At 37.9% G+C, this 20,165-nt stretch overlaps 1 long non-coding RNA gene and 1 pseudogene across 2 annotated transcripts; one reads left to right on the plus strand and one right to left on the minus strand.

Moving 5' to 3' along the window:
• Nucleotides 1–2,255: 2,255 nt before the first annotated feature.
• Nucleotides 2,256–8,717, minus strand: LOC148721654 (uncharacterized). Its single transcript, XR_015992594.1, has 5 exons — nucleotides 8,630–8,717; nucleotides 7,866–7,984; nucleotides 4,468–4,564; nucleotides 3,840–3,915; nucleotides 2,256–2,373 (listed from the first exon to the last, which is right to left on the minus strand). It is a non-coding gene; the product is annotated as an uncharacterized LOC148721654 (long non-coding RNA).
• Nucleotides 8,184–14,662, plus strand: LOC148721655 (uncharacterized; annotated as a pseudogene). Its single transcript, XR_015992588.1, has 7 exons — nucleotides 8,184–8,703; nucleotides 9,364–9,447; nucleotides 9,796–10,067; nucleotides 10,870–11,007; nucleotides 11,611–11,666; nucleotides 12,199–12,335; nucleotides 13,092–14,662. The product of XR_015992588.1 is annotated as an uncharacterized LOC148721655 (transcript).
• Nucleotides 14,663–20,165: the final 5,503 nt, after the last annotated feature.

Genomic DNA, 20,165 nt, shown 5'->3' on the forward strand with positions numbered 1-20,165 from the left:
TGTGATTCAAACCGAAAGGATCTCGGGAATAAGAACGGAATGGGCAGGATTAGTTAATATCACCACAGGCGGCCCAAGCTCTCTTTGAGAACCACACAAGGAACACAATTTACATATCGATTTATAAGGATTTGTATGGGATTTTCTACAAGATATCCATAGAGATAGTTAAAAGTGAAAATATTAAATAAAAATGGCTTACCTTATTCCATACGTGTGTTGTTTGCTCCTGGTGTCGTTATTTTACCGATTTCACTTGATTTAAGCGTTTTTTTTTTTTAATCCTGGTTTTCTCTTCTTAAAGAACCAGGATTAAAAAAAAACCGCTTAAATCAAATGAAATCAGTAAAATAACGAAACCAGGAGCAAACAACACACGTATGGAATAAGGTAAGCCATTTTTATTTAATATTTTCACTTTTAGCTATCCCTATGGATATCTTGTAGAAAATCCCATACAAATCCTTATAAATCGATACGCAAATTGTGTTCCTTGTGTGGTTCTCAAAGACAGCTTGGGCCGCCTGTGATTTCACAACAACAAAGGAATTTTTGTAAAAGTAACCTTATGAATAACTGTATAAAATTGATTAAAATCTGCTTTTCAATCAACTGAGATAGCATCAAATCGAAATTCGAACAAGCTTGTACATTTTAAGTAGTGGTCGCAACTCACTGATAGAGTTAAGATATCTTGGTTTACGGGTGTCTGTCACATAGAAAATTAAGAGCGAAGAATGAGGGCCAGGCTAACTAAATGCATGAAATAATAATGGGGCAAAAGAGAAGAAAGCTGGTTATAGGAGAGTTTGCGAGACAATGCATCAAAGTGGAGTGGATTCTGAAGACACAAACGTAGGGGAAAACATTACGATTTGGAAAAAGAAAATGACCAGAAGCAAGTTGGAATTTGACATGTACTATTAAAAAGTTGAACCCAAATTATCACAACATTCTGTGAAACTATAAAATAGCTTTCACTGTAACTTTTAGACAGTATTATTGAATAACGTAACCCAAGAAGCCTTGAGGCTAACCTGATCTTTTGCGGATTTTATCCTTTTTGCACTGCAATTGCAATAATTATTTTAAACTTTAGCTGAGAACTTTAACACAAGAAAACGGACCCACAAATCGAAGATGGTATACTAATGAGTACTTGTAGTAGTAAAATAAGCAGCTTGTATTGCTTTTTGTGGCGAATAAAAGTAACGTATGATGCACGATCCTTGCAGTAGAGAGCGCTATTTATGCAATAGCGAAAATCAGACCTGAAAAAAGTCAGGCCTGTATGGGATTCGAACCACTGACCTCTGCGATACTAGTGCAGCGCTCTACCAATTGAGCTAACAAGCCAACTGGGAGCAGGCCGTTAAGTTGATTCGTAATAAACCCGTGATGATAAATATATTCATTGTATCTGATTTATAAATGTATCGGCCTGCTCTAGTATCGCAGAGGTCAGTGGTTCGAATCCCGTATAGGCCTGACTTTTTTCAGGTCTGATTTTCGCTATTGCATAAATAGCGCTCTCTACTGCGAGGATCGAGCATCATACGTTACTTTTATTCGCCACAAAAAGTAATACAAGCCGCTTACTCTACTACTACAAGTACTTATTAGTATACCATCGGGACTATGGAATAAGGAAAATGATCAGGCATCTACTGTGTTTGGGACACGAGCAAGTTGACCGATTATAGATTAAGAGAAGTCTGTAATGTCAGTTCAGTTCACGAGAGAAAACTATGTGTTCTGAATATTTGTAAAATTACATGTCTTTGATCTTTTCACTCGGGTCAAGTTTAAATTAAGAAAAATACAGTTATCAATTTATTTATAACACCAACACCACGTTTACGGACACGAAAAGACTTTCAGTTGAATAATTTCAAGTTAAAATACACACAGTATACCTAATCGAACATCTAGTAATCGAACTTCGGTGATTTACTCCAAAATTAAACTAGAGCTGTTAGAGTAATTTCCCGTTACCATTACATGTTAACCATAGCGGAGGTTATATTCAAGTTTATATCCCATTATCTTCTCCACGCAATGTATGTATTTCTTCTCGTTTTTTTTGTGGTCAGCATGTCGAATCCACTTGACTCTCAGATTCACTCCTTTGTTTTTGCGGAAACATTTCTTCACGAATGAATCAATTTTTTCATCACCGTGTTTGTGCTCCATGATCCTTTCACGGACATTCATTGTCTGACCAAGATAGAGGTATTTGATGGGTCTTTCTTTCGGTCTCTTTTCTCCAATAACATAAATTCCAGCGACTTTTGATATGTTTTCCGTGTCGGTATACCTAAACCACTTCCTTTTATCAATAAGTCTGGAACAAATTTCTTTCGAGTCTGCCATCTGCCGATAGAAAGGAAGTAAGTTAGATAGATTCCTCAAGTTTTGTTTGATGGCTATCGCTTCCCTCAAGTTTTTCCCTGAATGGTACGAGTCTTAGGAAATTTAATAGTGGAGGAGCTTGAGAGGAAAAGCAAACTATGACAAAAACTCAGACTGAAAAAAAGTTTGAAATGTCTTATTATTTCTCTCGGTCCTTGAAAAAATAAGTCTCCGAGCGAGTATTTATCATTTTTTGCACGTAGTTTTCGCTAGACGTCAGCAATAGGAAAACCGCCCTCAAAAATCACACCTCAATAACTCTATACAGACTCACAATGAGAGATAAACCTACATAGTTACAGAAAGTAATCTAGACTGTTTTTTTTTTTTGTTTGTTTGTTTGTTTTTGTCATGTTTTTCGATGAGCTGTTTCATTTTTAGGATATTGGGTGCTTATCTGAGACTGGGGTGGAACATAGTTAAAATTTTTTGATTGATAGTATGTGCAGAAGTGTGGGAATAAATCGGTTGTGTTCAAAAATAAACTTCCGAATTGTGACTCCATCGGGAAACTAAAATTTTATTGCTATCAATGGAAATTCCCTACATGCTAACACACCAAAAGCAAACTCTTGAATGGTTATGCTAAGGAACCCTATACGGGTAAAGCATGATTTTTCTTGCCTTGCGTGTCTAAGAACACAAGCTCGTCTGCTTAAGACAGGTAATGACGTTACAGCAAGAATCTCACGAGATATTCACAGTATTGTGATCCACCAGCAGGGTCAATTAACAGGGTCAATTAATCAGGTCGATTAACTAGGATCACATCAATTAGGGTTTCACTTGTGTTAGTAACCCTTGTTGGTTCAGTTATTATATTTGAGAGACAATAGCGATCGCAGAAATCAGCCAAAGGATTATTCGTATTATGCAAATTTCCATCAACATAGGCCATCATATCGATATTGAAATCTCCAACAAATACAACTTCATTCCTGATTTTTAGCATGTTTTCTGCAGCAGTAGAACAGGCAGAGATAAAGTCAGGGACTTTTCACTTACTTGGAGAGCGATAACAGGCACATACGAAAAACCGTGTATTTGTATTCCCCTTTACATTGAGACAAATAGATTCTACACCAATTGCTTCAAGCTTGAGTTGTCTAACCTCGCAGTTAAAGAATTGTGAATATAAACTAATAGACCACCGGCACCGCTTTTTCTATCATTCCTGATGACACGGTAATGTGAGTTGGATAATAACTTTGTAGAAACAGACTTGTCAATCTTCGTTTCAGAGATAAAGAGAATGTCAAAACGGCATTCGTTTAGTAGATCCAAAATCTCATCTATTTTGCCGATGATACTGTTTGTGTTAAGATGGCCAATCGAGAGATTTTTTCTTGTAATAGCCTTTAATATTTTCTTTATACCATTCGACTGAAGCCCGATTCTGAAAAACAAAAATATCAAAACCTTTTTACCTTTTTGGTCTGTTGAACTCTTAGGGGGTCTCCTGAAATGGTAATTTTGAAGAGGTAATTCGACTCAAGCTCGATTCTGAAAAACAAAAATATCAAAACCTTTTTACCTTGTTGGTCTGTTGAACTCTTAGGGGGTCTCCTGAAACGGTAATTTTGAAAAGGTAATTAAGTTAAATGCTTGCCTGAATAAGAGCGTCTTGAGGTATTCAAACGCCTTTTTAAGCGCGAAAACTGGCTACTGAAATTTGATTTCTTGATTTTAGAACTCGACTATCAAACAACATGGGAAGGTGTCGAACCGAGTTCAGTAGAAGCCGATACGTGCATGCTAGTTACGATGTCTCGACCGTCAACTTCTCCTCAAACGCTGTATTTGCCAACCAGAATATGAAACAAACGCACCATATTATTATTTTTGTAATCAAAAGGTTGAAAGGATCAGTGTAACTACATAGATTACTAAGCCGACATCGATCGACTAGCTTGGTTTCACTTTGAATATCGATCCTGTAAAAAGCATTTAAACTCATTACACTAACTCAATAAACATGATCGGCGAGCAAAAATACGAAGAGGAGCTCGAGATCGAGAACTAGAGTGCAAATGAAATCAAACGGAGATATCTCACCTCAAACTCAAGTAACTCTGCGCTGTTTGCTTCTTTGCTGATTTGAATCTCGCGCCGAAGCCCCAAATATATATACCAAACGATGTCCTATTTTTGACTGATTACAATGAGGGAAATATACCTTACAAAGTTGTTTATCTTTACATCAAGGGACATTTCCGTTCGAAACTGAAAGTGCTGGCTCAGCAGATTCCTTTCAGAAAATGATGCGACAAGGTGCAATATTGCTAGTGTACTCAAGAGTGCCTCAAGAAGAAGGGTAAGGTTGAACTTGTCTGAAAATTGATATTGTCCGTGTGCTTCGTTCGTATGATTTCAAAGAAAACCGTGTTACCAATGATTTAAATAGCAGATTTTGTTTCGTGCGCTACATTTGGATTACTGAAAGGTCATGAATTACAATGTGTAGCCTGTAAAATTATGTTTCTGTCAATTAAATATTTATTGGCAGATTGCCCTCCTCTAGATGTTTCTGACCTATTCTTCTCGTAAATGGCCACGATGATCACTTTTAATTTTATCCAAGAATCTTCGCAGTTATTGTGATTTCTTGACCTCGATATCTTTGTCACTTAGCAAAGGAGACAGATGTAGTCGAACTTCTGGTCAACTGGAAAGGAGTTCCGATCGTAGCTCTTCAGGGATTACGAACAAACTTGAGTTCACGGCACCAGGTTTTGACGGTCTTAATTTCGAGAACCACGGTGCCAAATTGCATATGTCGCGTTATACATTGTCCAGCGACAAGGAACGGATCTTATCTTCCATAGAGCCGAATATGGGGGGTGATTTCATTCTTGACAACTAGCACTAAACATCGTTAGGGTTTTAAAACAATTTCCCGCTGCAAATACTTAGCCTCTGCCGCTAGTGCAATCAGACTCACAGGATTCGTCCGTCGATTATTTTTTCAATGTTTTGACTCTAAAAACACTTTTAAATCCCTCACGCTATACGAGGCTTAAGGACCATCTCCCGTTTATAAAATTTCAGCCTTAATTCGGGATCGCCTTAGTTTACTGTAATTAAGTCGCCACAGAATAGTAACACGCATTGAATTACGCACAAATCTGTGTGCGTCACTTCTGTGCAGTACTTGACACTCGTATCTTTTAGCTCAAATTATACTATCAAATTTAGCGCCTCAATTTGTGTTTCGATGTCCTTGAGCTTCACGAGCAATTGTACCAAGTGGCAGTTACCATGCATCGAAATGGGTAAAGTCCTCGTTAGAGAAATAACAAGGGTATCTGTATTGTTTTAACAAATCCATAAGGGATTAGAGGCTTGATAATTCTTCCTTTCTTTGCATTTTTTAGGGGACCGGGGTAGGGAAGGGAGAGGGGGGAAGGGGTAAAGGAAGACCGAGCGCCGGCTCGCTTATGCAAAGATGGAGAGAGCTTGGGGAGCTTGTTTGAAGCTTGGCACTCATAAAGAGAATGTCATAAGATGAAGAAGCTTTTTTTAGCCATGCTCTGGTCATTTAGTCATCAAGTGAACTCTAATAAAGCACAAAGTAGAACAACGAAATAGAACAAAAGCTTTTCTTCACAGGTATTACAGTACAGCGTTGTCTCGATGACATAAAAAACATGGGCTGTGATCACATTAGGTCTTTTATAAGAGCGAAGCAGTGCCATAACGAATCGGAACGTTGCTTTTTCTCACATTTCTGATTTTGATGGAGCTATTAAAAGACTTAAGTAGAAGTAATGAAGAAACGAGACTATTTTATCGCAAACGATACTTTCATTTCGTATCATGACTAATAAACTCATGCCGATCATGTAACTAATATATCTCGTGTCCCATACTTTTTGTACCACCGAGATGAAACTAAAAATTTCAAGTCTTCTGCATACACATGTAATCCAGTTTCTACCTTCAAGTATAAGTGTTCTAACACCTGATAACTGATTACCTTCTAAGCTTAAAAAAGATAGAAAACTGTTCAAACGATCCTTTAAAACATGTCTGTACCACATTTCAGTTGTTTCCACCGGTTTTGTTGTACTCCAACTTATAGCCAAGCTTGTACTCTACGCATTTGATGTAGTCCCTCTCCTTCTTCTTATGTCTAGGCTCTTCAAACCACTTAACGCGTAGATGCTTCCCACCATTCTGTTGAAATTGGCGTCTAACAAATTGGTCGATGTCTTGAATGCCATATTTGTGATCTCTCAGTCTATTGTGGACGTCTTTGGATTGGCCAAGGTAAAGGTATCTGACCGCCCGTTGTCCTCTTTTCTTGACACCAATAACATATATGCCCTCCTCGTCAGGTATGTTCCTGACATCCGTGTAGTGTGCCCAGGTACTTCCGATAAGGTTGTCGCAAACTTTGTCAACCATCTCTTCAAAAACAATGTACCAGACTGTTATCAAAAACTCAAAGTCAATTTGTTTGTTTACATGCTATACTTTCAGACGTTTACTTCCGTTCCACGAAATATGTGCGCTTGAACGAATACATTCCGAGAAATCTCTAACAATAAAAGCCTTTTTTGTCGATAGTTATTTTTCAGCTAGATTTATGACCAAGAATGAAAACTAGCATACCTAATTAGATAAGACAAGTGAAAAAAAAAAAAAAAAAACTCAACTTCTAAGGAAGAGAATTGCATTTGACAGCATTACCACTGAACCGCACAAACAAGGCGGCGAATTCGCAGAATAATTGGAATCATATCACTAAACTTTAGTTGAAGTTGATTTATAAGCAGGTTGATTAATTGGCAGCTGTAATAGCTGATGTGGACCTAATGTCCTAACCCACCCATCCCACCCCAGGGGAGGACATCCATCACACAGTAACTCGTGTGTGGGAAATTAACGTCTCCTGCCCCAACCCTGCAGGAGACGGGACCTCCATTTGTTCGTCCCTATCCGAGAAGACTAGAATATCTAACCATTTCTTGATGTTATAGAAAGGTAGCAAATTCTTCTCAATTATTTTAAGACCTCGAGTGTTGGTCCGGCCGGGGCTCGAACCCTCGACCTCCCGCACTACAGTTCAGCGCGCTATCCATTGAGCTAACCGGGAGGCGGTTTGTTCACAAGCTATACTTTAGGACGTTTCCTTCAGTTCCACGAAATATGTGCGCTTGAACGAATACATTCCGAGAAATCTCCAGTACGAATCTAGTGGCTTTGAACGACCCAATCAAGGGAAAAATGACCGCAAAATGCGCTTTTTACCTTATGTTGTCTTATTCGATGAAGTGGAAGCAAAATATGTGAACAAAATTCTGTAAGTTTCGATTATGTTCCGCTATTATCGTTCTGCATTCAGATCTTGCACGACTGACCTCTATCGACTGCATTTATGTTTTCATTGTCGATATATAAACTCTCAAAGCAGTATCAGAAGTTTTGAAAGAACACGGATAATTGCTTACCTCGAGATCTAGAGAGTCTATCCAGCGTTCAAGATTTGTCAGCAATTCAAATTTGCCGCCTCTGCTGTTGTTTATATAGGCCCAAGTGCGTGGTAATGTCTATTTTAGCCATCAAACCCCTACGACCAATACGAGAGCAATATTTTTTAAAGATGTATCCTGATTGGATATCAATTAAGGGTTTCTCCCAAGGTTATTGTCCCTAATCAAAACTTGCATCTATCAGCAAAACAGACAGTAAATTCCCCGAAATAACCAGGTTCCCTGATCGAAAATAGCACTTTACGCATCGCATCACAGTTTTAACCAAATGGTGCGACGACACAAACCATCCTATACCACCAAATATGCTAAATAACGGAAAATCCGGCTACAAGATATGATATCGCTGAAGAATCAGCTGTAAAACTCTCAGTAACATGACATATTCACTTAACATCTAACGACCCGTGAAATCACAAGATCCCAGCATGCATTGTATAATAATAACATCAGAGCGCTATCATTATATCTCCACGATGGCGATCAACCTAAGGCCATCAATTAGATCAGGGTTAAATCCTTGTTCGAGATCTTTGTCCGTCTCTCCATCGCGTTTATTAAAGAGAACGTGTCACAAGCTATTTCAAACCAACAATGATGGAGATTGCATCGTGTCACGAAGGTACTTAAGCAGTATGTATACCAGTGGAGTCAACGTTCACGAGGAGCGATCTGGCGTTCGAGTCAGTTGATTTGAGAAGTGACACTGTCACTAAACCCACCGATGAAATGAGGGCTGCAATGTCCACCGCACGAGTTGGTGACGATGTTTATGGAGAAGATCCAACAGTGAATGGTTCGTATTTAATTTTTATTTAATTTTTGCATGAAGAGAATAACTTGATATGGCAGCTTGGAGTAGTTTGTGGTGTTCCTAAATTTCTCAAATATGTAAATTGACAGTCCACCTACAGTCGATCATCGGACAAATGTCCGGTAAATTTCAGGAAATGACGAGCAAAGTTTGGCCTGGTCGGACAATCTGACCGTGAATGTCTGATACAATGAAGAATCTGTTTAACTCAAAGAATGAGGTTTTCAGAATTTCCATTATAAAAAATTTATGTACACCGTAAAAATAATTGATTTTGAAATCTTGGGATAATGAAAGGGTTTAAGGTGAAATTCGTATTCCCGGAAAAACCTAGAGAAGTCAAAGAAAAGCCCATGAAATTTGATTCTAAAAAAAGGTGTGAATCCTTAAGTAGTTCAAATTTGATTCAAGCTTAAGATATTGTTGCAAGTGCATGCAAGGGCGTGGTGTGCATTTGTGAAAGTTGGTAGACAGACTTAAGTTAGGGAATATCCAAGACAATCAAATATATACTTTCATAATTCTCTAACCACAGGTTAATAGTAATATAGATGTAATGGCTGGTATCTTTTAAAACTGTTGCATTCAGTTTTTTGTGTAGGTTCACAGAAAACCTTGTATGTTTTTTTCCTTATATATTAGAGCTGCAGGCCAAGGCAGCAGATCTGACTGGTAAAGAGGCTGCCCTATTTGTACCAAGTGGAACAATGGGGAATTTGATATCTGGTAATTTTTTAGCGATTTTATTTATTTTCATATGGAGCAGACCTGTTAGGAATTGAATTTATGCTGGCAAACAGTTTTGTAGCTTTGGTAACTTTGTATGATATACATGTATTATTCAAGGCTTTTGACATTAGACAGACCTCTCCCTTAAGTGCTTCTTTTTTAAAGCAAATAAAAACAAGAGAAAGAGCTTGACAAAAACCAATATAGCCAAAGGGATGATTGTGTACTTTCAATGCTGAAGTGTCACATTCCCCAGGCAAATTTGTTAACTGTTAATCGCTACCTGTATGATAATATTATTTTTATCATTATCGATAACAATCATATCCTAACCTCATCTTTCAGTAATGGGACACTGTCCTAGTCGAGGAGATGAAATACTTGTTGGATACTCAGCTCACATCATATTATGGGGGCAAGGTGGAGTTGCACAATTGGCTGGTGTACACTCACGGCAGGTGCACACTAATATTGATGGCACATTAGACTTGATGGATGTAGAGGAAAAAGTGCATTCCCAAGGAGATGCACATCAGCCATTCAGCTGTTTAATTTGTGTTAAACAGACACATAATGCAAGTGGAGGCAGGGTGTTGCCAGTGGAATATTTACAAAAGGTATATTATCAGGGTTAAGATTCCAACCTTTTTTCCTTGATTGTGGTGACAAAAAAAGGTAGGATTTAAGCTGTCACTAATGAACCATATTTTCAACTAAAATTTACTGCATCATTTCAGACTGGTTTACCATCATTGTTTTGTATCTTCAAATAATTGGAAATTTCCAGCAAGAATTAAAAAGACAGTGATGTGAGGACATCAACTGATCTATTCCTGCACTTCTTTCCTTTTTATATGCTAAAATATGCAAATGAGGATGCTCTCTAAATTTACAATAAACAGGGAAAGTTAAAGTGGTTTTGAATTTTACTTTCAAATGATGTTCAGGATAGAATTCTCCTTTCTTGATTGGAAGGTAGTTTGTGGCAGCTTGAAGCAAGAGCCTCGTACAGGATAATGAAGCCAAAGAGAGTGCACCTCACTAGCAGGGAAGGCAAGGGGCCCATGGGGCCCAGGCTCCCCTTATTTGAGTAAAAAAAGTAAACATGGAAGGAAGAAAAGCCAGCACTGTGACACACACAAAAAATTATGCCCCCCCCCCCTTTAGCTCAAGGTCTGGATCCGCCATTGTACCTGCATGGAAATTAAATAGGATTATTGTCAATTAGGTAGCCGGTATTAAAGGGGCTTTCTTCCCACAACTGTCATCTAAAGGGAGTTTGTATGGTTTATGGGGTACATTTGATATGTAGCAAGTGAATTTTAACAAGTAGCAGCAGTGCTGTAATGGGAGGGGGAGGCTCAACCTAAACTTACATTGCCACTTTCAATGGACCAACCTGAATAATTATGTTATCAGGTAAAAGAGGTTGCTGCAAAACATGACATTAAGGTTCATATGGATGGAGCAAGACTCTTCAATGCTGCCACAACCCTTGGTGTTCCTGTTGCACAGCTCACCAAGCATGTTGATTCTGTCACATTTTGTCTTTCAAAGGTAACAACATAATTATTCTGTTGGTAAACACTGTTTTGGTGAGCATGATTCTCTAAACAGAAAGTTTGATTGCACCACTGTGATAATTAGTTTTGTCTCCTTGAAGTCATGAAGTGATCAATTTGTCCTGCAATACTACAACTGTAGTGAATGTACATTGCAGTGTTTGATTTAAGTGAGTGAAGAAAGAAAATGAATTAAATAACAACTCCCCACCTCTATCTCCCACATTCATGTATCTCAGTTCTTAGATTGCAGATGGGCTCTTAGCTTGGATGCTTAAGATTAGCGATTGGACTTCACCATTTCCCACACTCAGGTGGTTATTGAGTCAGCCCTTTTAAAACTCCCTCAATCAAGTTGTTATCTCCCTCTATGTACTTTCTGCCATAATATAAACTCCCAGGTAATTTAGACAGGAGAATTTTGTCTAAGGCACATGAATTCTGAGTAACACCTATTCAGTATGATGGTCTGTTCTCATCGCCTTTTGTACAACCACATTTTGCAATTGCAAGGAGGTATTACATGTCAATCACATTTGAGAGTTTTAATGTTCATGGAATGAAGGGCTTTTTTTTTCTTTTTTACATTTTCATGTAGGGGCTGGGTGCTCCTGTTGGCTCAGTAATAACTGGAGATAAAGATTTCATTTCAAGGTAAAGAATCAAACCTGATTATAATGACTGAACTTTAAACAAAGCAGAGATGCACTTAAAAGAAAAATTCCTAGTGCATGATGAAGTTGAGTACATTATATTGTACTTAGCAGCCCAGAGCTTCCTTTTAATAAACTACTTTAATTGGTCAAACTGGTTATGTCCCCATCCAAATTGCTTTATACTGATGCCCTGAGTAAAACTGAGGAAGAAATTAAGAATTTGATGAGCAACCAGGAATTAGTGATGACCTTGAATTGCAGTCATGACAATCTCTTAAACTTAAAATATGTTTCTATTCTATAGGTCGCAGAAAGGAAATAATTTTTCTTTTTTTGTCGTTTTTTTTACATCCTCAACTGTGTTCAGTAATTTAGGAATGTGGTGCCCAAGATGATTAGAAGAGTTGGCCTTGAATGTTGTTGGAACTTTTGTTTGTACTAATTGCATTTCATGCTATAAAGTGAAAAAAGAAACAAAAAATGCACAAACAGAATTCTAAGTTTGACAAGTTACAAAATTCTATTTTCAGGTGCTTGCGTCAGAGGAAAGTTCTTGGGGGTGGAATGCGACAAGCTGGTGTTTTGGCAGCCGCAGGGATTTATGCATTGGATAACATAGCACCAAAACTGAATATAGACCATGCTAATGCACAGATTTTAGCAAAAGGTTAGTATAGTAGTTCATCTTCCAAAGCTCCTGAGATAAATTTCTAGCCATGTAAGTCTCACATCACACATACTCCCATAATGGCCAAAAATCAAGCCAACCAACCTCCTCTCCAAATTCCATTATTTTCTTTGAAAGATTTTTTTTAACAGTTACAGTTGGACAATTGGACTTAATTATTCTTATATACTATACTCATGGGTTGATTCCCATGTGAACCCCCTCCTCCCCACCCCCCCTTAGGCAATAATGATGACTGTTCCCTAGCTCTAAGGCCACCATCTCTACCCAGTGCCCCGAACGAAATAAGTTATTTGTTCCCCTTCTTGACTTCCAGGAAATTTTAAAACTTTTAGCTGTAAGGTAGGCCTTCTCTCTCCCTGCCCCCAGCAAAATATACTTAAGCTTTACCACTGAGTTTGCTGAAATGGAATTCTTCAGAATCTGGAATATTTTTTTGTTCACTTTCGATTTGCACAAGTTTTTCCCTTACAAGCTTCTCCGGTATGTTTTTTTTTTTTTTTTTTTTTGGCAAATGAATGTTTTTCATATACCTCTTCTCTTTCTAAAATTTCTTCATTTAGAGACACGATTATGACATTTCGAGGACATCGAGAGCCTTCTGTTTACTTGGCTTTTAGGCTTTTTCTGGCTCTGCGCTCTCCGTCGCATATGACGCCTTGTGGATCAAATTAGAATAGAAGTTTTCAAACAATCAGTTCAGATTTACCATCCTTGTCAACTTTGTTTCTACAGGAATTCGTGACATGAAAGATCTTGGACTGGATGTAGATCTTAATAGCGTGGAAACCAACATGGTGTACTTCAGTGTCAACCATCCCACGATCTCACCCGAAGAACTTTCTAAACGCATGCTCAGGGTAACTGATAATGAACCAATCGAAACAAGAACAGCAGTTCTAATTTTGACTGCTCGGAAACGATCATTACGAGCAGTACTTCATCACCAAGTGTCTGAAGATGATGTGCATAGGACTTTGCAAAAACTGAAGTACATTCTAACCTCGTGATGCGTAGTGCTAAGGGCCAAACGTATTCAAGTCCCAACTAAAAACAACTGAGAGAAACTTAATGCATCTTATTTAAGAGAAATTTGTTGGTGTGTGTCATTTACTTCATAGAACCCAACCTTTGCAGATTTAAGTTGGAAGTCGTTCAGTAGCAAAACGGAAATGAACCAAAAAGTATGATGAACTTGCGGATTGGTGGTTTGGCTTTTACTCTTCACGTTCTTCAAGTTTTTACTACCGGTGTGTCGAGGCTGTTTGCCGAATTCCTTGATGTGGACACAAGGGGAAAGCGAGAGAAAGCAGGAGTTTTAAACGTTGTAAACAATACATCAGCATCACATATGGTATCTTTTGAGAATTCCGCTTAATCTTTATTATTACTAATAAACCAGAAGTGAAATTTTCCTCTGTTATCATAACTTTTCCTTGGATCGAATGGGTTCAAAGAATTCGAGACATTTCTATAAACCCAACTCAGATACCCTCTTCTAGCGAGGAAATTTAAAGACCAGATCGAGATAAGAAAGAATGAAACAAGAATAAGGCGTATGCTGCAGAAGAAAGGTATTTTAAGCAAGACTCAAGCCGAGACAGATTACAAGTATGATAATCCTGTCACTGAAGTAAAGTTACACAAGTGCATCAGGGCCCACCAGGAAAATTTAACAGAACATCTGTTTAAGTCTATTGTTAATGATCCACGTAGTAAGATTACCAGCCTCCTCCCCCCCCTCTTCATTGAGTGCGAGGAAGCATTTAAGTGATTCAAGTTAAGAGTAGTCGTCTCTGTAATTTGTTACAGTAGTAGTTATAGATCATTTCTTATTTCTTACTTGTTAAGAGACACAATTCAGTTTTTTAACTGCCGCAATGTTTTTCTTAATAAATACAGTCTACATCTACATCATTACAAAATTTTGCTCTGATTAATGGCTAACGCTCGGAACGTCAGCTTTTCGGTGGCCAATTTACATTTATCAATTCAGTTTATGGCACCAAAATTATCTTCTGAGCCAAACTTTCTTCGACAAAAATGACTCAGCAGTTTAAACAGACACTTGGGACTAATGTTAATTACTTGAGTACGAGATTTAAAATCCATTCATTCACACTGAGCTCGTGAAATTTTTTAATCACTGGAAGTCAAAAAATGTTGGTTGTATCATGACAATAATAAACCTGATCCCCCACAAGGCCCTTTTAAAATGTTCTTGTGACCCCCCAAAAGTCCTCCTTTCCACCTTCCCCTGAGACGATAACTAATAAAAAATAACTAATAAAAACTTTGAATGATTATTGTACTGTTATTTATTGGCGCTAAGTAACGGTCAAAAAGTGTCGCTTTTGATTGTTGTAAGTTTGAATGCTAAATATGTTTAATCACTCAGTGTTTAAGTAAATGATTGACAACAGTTCAATGTTTAAAGCTAGTCTGATGCCCAGATCTCCCTCACCCAAGCAATTCAGCCACACAAGTAGCTATAGGGTCTGTGCTTCTGATCTGGGTACAGGAGGAAGCTCAAGTCGACTGAACAAGAGGCCGGCTACCGCACCAGATAAAAATGGTAATCTTACTTCAAACGCGCAAAATCCGGATATTGATGAATTTTTAAAAAAAAAAAACGAGTAGACGAGTGACGAGGTGAAAGAAATCATCGATAAGACTGGTAATGCACGACATGGGGTAAGCAAGACTGGACTGCGGTAAAAATGTTACTGCGAAAGTGCATTTGCAACTTCATCTTCATTAACGCAACTAGTACATCACTACTACTTCAAATGTATAAAAACGTTCCCAACTTTGAATGCTCAGAAAATGTTTTCAAGAAGAAAAGGAAGGGGTCAAAATTTTTGTTTGGTGAAAACGTCAGATTAGGAAATTTGATCACGTGGAAGTTTGCAATGATAAAAAAGTCGGTGCCGAAAAGTACACTTGCGCGGCTGTAGTTTGGCCAGATAAAACGTTAAGCTTGTACCAAGTTTTTACAGCCTCCCTGTCGTACGACGACAATGAAGAGGAAGATGTCGATTAAAATAATCAATTTATATTTTAAGTTAGAATTTCGCGAGTGGCTGGATATCTTTACCATCACGTAGGGTGTCACATCTCAACTTCAGCATAACACATACGAGCAGTATTGAATAGAGGCTGATAGTTTCAAAAAAAACTGTTTGGGGCTGCGTCGGTGGGGGTAACGAAATAATTTGGATATATCAACAAAGTTGAAATGGTAAATTGGCCACCGTAACGATTACAAAAGCTGACGTCTCGAGCGTTGGCCCTTCGTCGGAGCGAATGAGTTCCATATGAAAACTTGAATAATTTGCTGTCGGGGTTCCGTTATCGGACCGCGCAAACTTCGGTTACTTCTCGTCGTCGTTTTTCAGAGCACGGCTAAGAAATGTAGAAAGTTTCAAAACGCAAGTGCTGAGTTACTGTTCTGCCACGTCCTCGTTATCGTCGTCCTGGTTTGCTTGAGGGTCCCCTTTTCTTGAGCGCAGGAGCGTAGACGGAGAAACGAGACGTCGAGTGAATTAGACAACGTGCATGATGTTGCAGGGCCATTACCCGAACTAGTGCAGACAAAACGTATTGAAGCAAAAAAAGAATGTAAAAGGACTAAATGACCTAAAAGCAGGAATTGGGCTTTTTCCACTGGCTGCCTTTGGTTTTAACTGGGTCAGTTTGCAAGAGGTGGGATATATGGGATTCTCTTCGGCTCTTTGGTATTCTAATAGCTAGGGGAATTTTGTCCCCCACATGTGTTACATGATGTTATAAATGACCTTGGACCTTAACTGATTATTGTCAAAAATACAAAGGCACTTCCGATCAACGACACGTGTTTTAGATCACATTTCATTTTAGTCTAAGAAAACTTTTGTTCATTATCTTGAGTTCGACACGCGGTAAGCATTTGCACGTACACGGACAGTGTTAGGTATTTATTTCGTCTTGAGTTTTATTTGCCGCACGAGGATCTACCCTTCAGGTACTAAGACATCATTTTCAATTTGTATTTTGCTTTATTTCAATTGTAGTTTCTTTCTTGTAGTTGTAATTTCACGTTTTCTGACTCTTGAGCAATTTGTGTAACGCCTCAAATATGATTGGAATGTTGCCAGAAATCGTCTTAAATCTTGGTTACTGTATTTTCGTTTCAGAATTCAAATATTAAAAAAAAAATCCTTGTATTTTTCTGTTAAATAGCCAATGTGTTCGGCAAGACCTTCTTCCTCACAAAGCCCCTTAATCTGTGAGTATATGAACGGAGAGGGCAGGATTAGTTAATTTCACCACAGGCGGCCCAAGCTCTCTTTGAGAACCACACAATGAACACAATTTGCAAATCGATTTATAAGGATTTGTATGGGATTTTCTACAAGATATCTATAGAGATAGTTAAAAGTGAAAATATTGAATAAAAATGGCTTACCTTATTCCATAGGTGTGTTGTTTGCTCCTGGTGTCGTTATTTTACCGATTTCACTTGATTTAAGCGGTTGTTTTTAATCCTAGTTTTCTCTTCTTAAAGAACCAGGATTCAAATAAAGCGCTTAAATCAAGTGAAATTGGTAAAATAACGACACCAGGAGCAAACAACGCACGTATGGAATAAGGTAAACCATTTTTATTTAATATTGTCACTTTTAACTCTCTCTATGGATATCTTGTAGAAAATCCCATACAAATCCTTATAAATCGGTGTTCCTTGTGTGGTTCTCAAAGAGAGCTTGGGCCGCCTGTGATTTCACAACAACATAGGAACTTTTGTAAAAGCAGCCTTATAAATAACTGTATAAAATTGATTAAAATCTGCTTTTCAATCAACTGAGATAGCATCATATCGAAATTCGAACAAGCTTGTACATTTTAAGTAGTGGTCGCAACTCACTGTTAGAGTTAAGATATCTTGGTTTACGGGTGTCTGTCACATAGAAAATTAAGAACGAAGAATGATGGCCAGGCTAACTAAATGCATGAAATAATAATGGGGCACAAGAGAAGAAAGCTGGTTATAGGAGAGTTTGCGAGACAATGCATCAAAGTGGAGTGGATTCTGAAGACACAAACGTAGGGGAAAACATTACGATTTGGAAAAAGAAAATGACCAGAAACAAGTTGGAATTTGACATGTACTATTAAAAAGTTAAACCCAAATTATCACATTCTGTGAAACTATAAAATAGCTTTCACTGTAACTTTTAGACAGTATTATTGAATAACGTAACCCAAGAAGCCTTGAGGCTAACCTGATCTTTTGCTGATTTTATCCTTTTTCCACTGCAATTGCAATAATTATTTTAAACTTTAGCCGAAAACTTTAACACAAGAAAACGGACCCACAAATCGAAGATGGTATACTAATGAGTACTTGTAGTAGTAAAATAAGCAGCTTGTATTGCTTTTTGTGGCGAATAAAAGTAACGTATGATGCACGATCCTTGCAGTAGAGAGCGCTATTTATGCAATAGCGAAAATCAGACCTGAAAAAAGTCAGGCCTGTATGGGATTCGAACCACTGACCTCTGCGATACTAGTGCAGCCCTCTACCAATTGAGCTAACAAGCCAACTGGGAGCAGGCCGTTAAGTTGATTCGTAATAAACCCGTGATGATAGATGTATTCATTGTATCTGATTCATAAATGTATCGGCCTGCACTAGTATCGCAGAGGTCAGCGGTTCGAATCTCGTATAGGCCTGACTTTTTTCAGGTCTTATTTTCGCTATTGCATAAATAGCGCTCTCTACTGCGAGGATCGAGCATCATACGTTACTTTTATTCGCCACAAAAAGCAATACAAGCTGCTTACTTTACTACTACAAGTACTTATTAGTATACCATCGGGACTATGGAATAAGGAAAATGATCAGGCATCTACTGTGTTTGGGACACGAGCAAGTGGACCGATTATAGATTAAGAGAAGTCTGTAATGTTAGTTTAGTTCACGAGAGAAAACTATGTGTTCTGAATATTTGTAAAATTACATGTCTTTGATCTTTTCACTCGGGTCAAGTTTAAATTAAGAAAAATACAGTTATCAATTTATTTATAACACCAACACCACGTTTAAGGACACGAAAAGACTTTCAGGTGAATAATTTCAAGTTAAAATACGCACAGTATACCTAATCGAACATCTAGTAATCGAACTTCGGTGATTTACTCCAAAATTAAACTAGAGCTGTTAGAGCAATTTTCCGTTACCATTACATGTTAACCATAGCGGAGGTTATATTCAAGTTTATATCCCATTATCTTCTCCAAGCAACGTATGTATTTCTTCTCGTTTTTTTTGTGGTCAGCATGTCGAATCCACTTGACTCTCAGATTCACTCCTTTGTTTTTGCGGAAACATTTCTTCACGAATGAATCAATTTTTTGATCACCGTGTTTGTGCTCCATGATCCTTTCACGGACATTCATTGTCTGACCAAGATAGAGGTATTTGATGGGCCTTTCTTTCGGTCTCTTTTCTCCAATAACGTAAATTCCAGCGACTTTTGATATGTTTTCCGTGTCGGTATACCTAAACCACTTCCTTTTATCAATAAGTCTGGAACAAATCTCTTTCGAGTCTGCCATCTGCCGATAGAAAGGAAGTAAGTTAGATAGATTCCTCAAGTTTTGTTTGATGGCTATCGCTTCCCTCAAGTTTTTCCCTGAATGGTACGAGTCTTAGGAAATTTAATAGTGGAGGAGCTTGAGAGGAAAAGCAAACTATGACAAAAACTCAGACTGAAAAAAAGTTTGAAATGTCTTATTATTTCTCTCGGTCCTTGAAAAAATAAGTCTCCGAGCGAGTATTTATCATTTTTTGCACGTAGTTTTCGCTAGACGTCAGCAATAGGAAAACCGCCCTCAAAAATCACACCTCAATAACTCTATACAGACTCACAATCAGAGATAAACCTACATAGTTACAGAAAGTAATCTAGACTGTTTTTTTTTGTTTGTTTGTTTGTTTTTGTCATGTTTTTCGATGAGCTGTTTCATTTTTAGGATATTGGGTGCTTATCTGAGACTGGGGTGGAACATAGTTAAAATTTTTTGATTGATAGTATGTGCAGAAGTGTGGGAATAACTCGGTTGTGTTCAAAAATAAACTTTCGAATTGTGACTCCTTCGGGAAACTAAAATTTTATTGCTATCAATGGCAATTCCCTACATGCTAACACACCAAAAGCAAGCTCTTGAATGGTTATGCTAAGGAACCCTATACGGGTAAAGCATGATTTTTCTTGCCTTGCGTGTCTAAGAACACTAGCTCGTCTGCTTAAGACAGGTAATGACGTTACAGCAAGAATCTCACGAGATATTCACAGTATTGTGATCCACCAGCAGGGTCAATTAACAGGGTCAATTAATCAGGTCGATTAACTAGGATCACATCAATTAGGGTTTCACTTGTGTTAGTAACCCTTGTTGGTTCAGTTATTATATTTGAGAGACAATAGCGATCGCAGAAATCAGCCAAAGGATTATTCGTATTATGCAAATTTCCATCAACATAGGCCATCATATCGATATTGAAATCTCCAACAAATACAACTTCATTCCTGATTTTTAGCATGTTTTCTGCAGCAGTAGAACAGGCAGAGATAAAGTCAGGGACTTTTCACTTACTTGGAGAGCGATAACAGGCACATACGAAAAACCATGTATTTGTATTCCTCTTTACATTGAGACAAATAGATTCTACACCAATTGCTTCAAGCTTGAGTTGTCTAACCTCGCAGTTAAAGAATTGTGAATATAAACTAATAGACCACCGGCACCGCTTTTTCTATCATT

Source organism: Stylophora pistillata, chromosome 10 (assembly GCF_964205215.1).
Source record: "Stylophora pistillata chromosome 10, jaStyPist1.2, whole genome shotgun sequence".
NCBI classification, from domain to species: Eukaryota; Metazoa; Cnidaria; class Anthozoa; order Scleractinia; family Pocilloporidae; genus Stylophora; species Stylophora pistillata.